This window comes from Chenopodium album, chromosome 5 (assembly GCF_948465745.1).
Source record: "Chenopodium album chromosome 5, dcCheAlbu1.1, whole genome shotgun sequence".
In the NCBI taxonomy this organism is placed as follows: domain Eukaryota; kingdom Viridiplantae; phylum Streptophyta; class Magnoliopsida; order Caryophyllales; family Amaranthaceae; genus Chenopodium; species Chenopodium album.
The window spans coordinates 41,314,774-41,320,055 of NC_137838.1; the positions used below are offsets into that span (position 1 = coordinate 41,314,774).

Consider the following 5,282-nt stretch of genomic DNA (forward strand, 5'->3'; position numbering starts at 1 on the left):
CTCGCGGTGTCCCATCCACTCGCGCCAACCCTTCATGGTTAGGCTTCCGCGCGGTGCATCTGGACAATTAACCATGGAATCTCTATTTACTAAACCATATCCCGAACTTTAGAGAACTAGAGCCATGGTTAGGTTGCGAACTCATTGCGTCATATTGTGCCTACTTGACTAATTGTGCATTATTTGTTGTGCATACTCTATGTGATTTTTCCTAACCGTTTGTTTGACTTGTGTTAAGGCTTAATTAACTGACTAATGATTAAAGGACTTTTTAAATCAACCCGGATTTTTATTCCCGTATACTGCACAAGCGTCAACTTGTTTTGGTCATAGACGGAGTTCTAGGAAGAAATACGAGTCGAATAACCTATGGATCTGTAGCCCCGAGTTTTATCTTTAATTTGGAGTTGGTTTCGTCTCAATCAGAGTCACGGATAAAACGTTATGACTAAAATAACACAGCCTATCCAGTTTAATGCATATACGTGAGGTCTTAACTTAGTCTTTTCTTGAGTCTAGTCACATAGTCTAGCCACATGGTCATGACACGAGTCTTAACATGTCACCTACACTCACTAGTCTTAGCACACACTTTAAGTATGCATCACCATGGCCATGTCTTAGGTTCATGCATGAGTCGGTCTTTTCCGTCGTTTAAGTTGGGGGTACATTTTATTCCTAATTCTTCATCTCTCTCCATCTACATCACTTTTCTCCACATTCTATTCCGATCTTTCTTCACTTCTTCCATCCATTGCATGTTAAATAAAGTTTGAGTCAAGTAGTAATTAACAATGAATATCCCCAAATTCCTTTTCCACAGTACTTGGTCGAGGAGAGAAGGGCGATTAATCAAGGACAACCTCTTTATTCAAGTCTCACTTTTTGATAAACCAATTCGTCAAAATAGGAAGGCTAAAAAGATAATGGCAACTCAAGAAGAAGTCAATAAGCTTAGGAACCAACTGGTTACCATGACTGAAACACTGAAGCTCCTCACACTTAAGGTTGATGATCCTGTGAAGCAACAACAAATGAACCTCATGCAAGAAAGTCTAAGCAAGCTATCTAGTGACTATAAATTTCAGGGCATGAGTTCACAAGGGGTCTCGCTGGACAAGGAACTTCTTCCGCATAAGTTCAACGCCACTGACATCCCTAAATTCAAGGCAACACATAATCCTTACTTTCATCTAAGAGCTTTTGAAACCATAATGAGTATTAAGGGTATCGATAAGAAGGTTTTCCCCTCTCTGTTCTCACTATCTCTTGAAACTGTTTGCCAACAATGGTACTTCTCCCTTGACAAAGAGAAAACCTCTACCTGGGAATTGATAGTAAATGCTTTCGTTGACAGGTACAAGTGCAATATTCAAGTTGAAACCGACCATAGACAACTTGAGATGCTAAGACAAAAAGAGAATGAAGGCTTTACTTCTTTCTTTAATAAATAGAGAGAAACTTCCGCCAAGATGATTGAGGTCCCCACCGAAAAGGAGTCTGTGAGGATGTTTATCAAGAATCTTCATAAACCACTTTGAGCCTCGTCTAACGATAGACCCTTGTTTTTTCAACCCATAACTACCTAACCTTGGGATGGGATGGTGTGCAACTTATGCAATTCTAAAAAGCTTGAGTGATTCAAAAGACTAAAATAGAAAAGATAAGCAAAAGCAAACAAATAAATATGAGTGTACAAAAGGGCAAGTGTTCCAATGTCTTTGATATGAAAATGTCTTCGATATGAACACGTCTCAGATTGCGTCTCTTATCGAGTGCTTGGTACCGTTCCTGAGAAACATGAATGCCAAGTGAGTGATAGACCGCATGATCGGGATTGCCCACAATTATAAAAATGAAACAGCAAAAGATAAAAGAGAGCTAAAAAAGAGTAGAAAATCAAGCATAAAGCACAAAGATTCAAAAGTGAGGTTGCACGCCTTGGGGGCTTATCTAGGGTCTTGAGCCTTTATCCCCTCCTTCTAGCGCCAAAAAACTGTGGGGAATAATTTCAAGAATTAAACCCCTATCTCAAACCCCACTGTGATCATACACTAAAGTACGGTGGCGTCCAAAAGAGAAGAAGATAGAAAAAAAGAGTCGCCAATAAGTTTTAGGAACTTATAAACCGTTCACAGGGTGAAGGTTACACCCCTTAACGATCCAAGAGATCGTCAACTCCATAACGTCTTGAACCAAATAAGGCTTCGGGGATGAAGGTACAAATCCAACGTAAAGGAGATTGACCCTGCCCTAATAATAGGCCTCTACTTTATTCTGATCGTATTCATGTGCGCTATCTGACTAACATGCAATCAATAGGATTAACCCTAAACCTGTTTATCTATGTTGGTTGAACATTAATGCACAAATAAACTATTATTGGAGATCACTTGAATTATAATCACAATTAACCCTAAACAAGATTATTAATTATCTTATTAAGCGTGATAACAAGTACCAAATTCCCTTTAAACATGCATACAAGGCGTGATCAAGCAATAACAATAAATAATATCAAGAAACATAATAAATAATCACAATAATAATCATTATAATAATCATGAATAATAATATCATCATAGATAAAATAATCATCATCAAAATAATAATAATAATCATAATTGATGAGTGGCATTTATGCCACTCTTTTATCCTTTATCTCTAAGGATTCTCCCCTCATTTGCACTTGTTTGGCCCTTTTTCTAAGGTTTTTTACTTAGTTTTGCTTCCTCTTTTCTTTCTCCTTTATCCTCCCTTTTCTTAGTCTTCCCGCTTTGTTCTTATTGTGATTTTCATGCTTATGCTTTGTAGGAACCATCGGGATTTTCAAGAGGAGGAAGCTAAGCTCAAAAGAAGCTAGAGGAAGCATGATTCAGAAGAGGTATGGCCGAACCTCCTGATGGTGTGGCCGAACTAAGGTGTGGCCGAACCTGCTCAGTGGTTCGGCCGAACGTTGAGGTAGGGGCAAGATGAAAATTGGCAGTTTTGTAGGAGTGGCCGAACCACAGGAGTTCGACCAGACCAGGATCAGGGAGGTTCGACCGAACCTACCCATGGTCCGGCCGAACCTACCCTGTAGTCCGGCCGAACCTTCCCATTTGTTCGGTCGGATCTCTCCTTTTATCAGCTGGCTCTGTACGGACTATATAAGTCCCATCTTAGAACGTTTTGAGGGGAGATTAACTTAGTTTTTAATTTTTCTACATTTTTAGCTTAATCTAGAGAGAGAAACACTATTAGTTTTCATTGGTAGAGAGAGAAAGTGTGGTTTTCTTCATTGATGAACTTGGATTTTAAAGAAGGAGTTTTGTTCAATCCTTTGTAGACCTTCATCTTCAATTAATGAGCAATCTCTTACTCTTTCTCTTTACCTTTGTTTTTTATTTTGCTTATTTGCTTTGATTTTTCTTCTTTGCTTATTAATCATGTTGATGCTTATTGATTTGATGATTGATATTGTTTTCAATATGATTTGTGAGTAGTCACCTAGCCAAGGGTGTGGGGATGGTGTAGTTGCTAATTGTTCATGCTTATAATGTTGGGGTTATGTTAATGGTGATTAAAGTCTTTGCATGCTTGATATTCTTTGGTCTTTCTTGCAAGTGCACATTGTTAGTTGAACAAAGATGAGTCTTTACTAACAAGTAACGGAAGTTGACTTAGTTGAGATTCATTACTACCGATAATTATTTGTTTGCACCTTCTAATATATGGTTCTAATGTGGAAACATAGAGCCTATGTTAGGAGAAACCAATTAACCCCGGAAGACGGTTAGATTGGACCCCTTTACTTCGGTATTCGTGCATGTTTAGTTTATAATTGATATGCTACTTTATTATTGCATGATCAAGCGTCAACTTCACCTACTCATTTCCCTTGGTGCCTAGCTTTATTAATTTTAATCCATTTCGTTCTTAGTTTAACCTTCTAGTTATTCACACTTCTTGTTCCGAGATAGCTTAGACCCTAGGTATTGAATGCAGTGCTTAAGCATTTCTCCCTGTGGTTCGACCCCTCTATTTACCCTATACACGTATTAGGTCGGTAGAGCTTTATAAATTCATTTGATTTTGTGTAGTCGCTCAACGACACGATTATTGCCTTGTCAAATTGGCGCCGTTGCCGGGGAGACGGTTTCCATTGCTATTTCATTGCTTGTGTGAGACTATCTCACCTTTATTTGCTAGTGTTTGCTACTTTTGTTACTTGTCAGTGCTTACGTTCTTCTTAGCTTTGTTGTATGAACAGAGGACGAACCCGCTCAAGATCTTTGATTCCCATCGATCCAGAGCTAGAGAGGTCTTTGTCCCTACTTCGAAGAGAAGCATGAGCAAGGAGTAGAAATTCCCTCACTCCAACGAGAGGAGTAAGAGAATTAGAAGATACTCCACCCTCTTCACCCTCAAGTGAAGAATTAGATAGCCCTAAATCATCTTCGAGTTCAGAAATCAACCCTTTCTCAACCTATAAGTTTGAGAGTAAAAAAGGTTCTAAAATGGGAGAGAATACGCCTTTGAGTCATCTTGGGACCCTCGAAGCTTTTAGAGCGCAAAGTGGGATCCTAACTCCTACTACTCAAGCCAACAATTTCGAGATCAAGCCTAATTTGATTGCCTTGATTGAGAGGAAACAATTCTCGGGTGGAAAGTTTGAGAGTCCTCATGAGCACCTAAAAGAGTTTGAGAAATATTGTGACACAATATAGGGCATGGAGTGACTCAAGAATATATTCGCCTCAAAATGTTTCCATTTTTTCGCTAATTGGGAGAGGTCTAGAATGGCTAGAGAAGGAGTTGCCCCCTAATTCTCTCACGATATGGGACCAAGTGACTACGACTTTCTTGAGGAGGTTTTATAACCATAGGAAGACCGCCGAGGCTCGGTCTTTGATTCAAGGTTTTCTCCAAAAGAGTGGTGAGTCTCTAAGTGCGGCATGGGAACGATACAAAGAGCTTCAACGTCAATGCCCACACCATGGGATACCCAAGTATCAACTCATTCACACTTTCTATGGAGGTCTCACACCTCAAGGAAGAACAAGCCTAGACGCCGCGGCCGGTGGTCCAATCATGAACAAAGGAGAGCATGAAGTGGAGTGTATTATAGAGGAAGCCGCAAAGCACTATGATGATTGGTACGAAGGAGAAAGGGATGCTACTTCTAGCAAGGGTGTTTATGCATTGGAGCAAGCCAATGCAATCAACAACCTTTCTACCCAAATCTCCAAAATGACCAAGCAAATGGATGGATTGATGAAAGAAAGGTCCAACCCTCATGG

General features: G+C 39.6%; 1 non-coding gene across 1 annotated transcript; it reads right to left on the minus strand.

Moving 5' to 3' along the window:
- Positions 1-4,879: 4,879 nt before the first annotated feature.
- LOC145633459 (small nucleolar RNA R71) lies at positions 4,880-4,985 on the minus strand. The gene has a single exon (XR_014112784.1). It is a non-coding gene; the product is annotated as a small nucleolar RNA R71 (small nucleolar RNA).
- Positions 4,986-5,282: the final 297 nt, after the last annotated feature.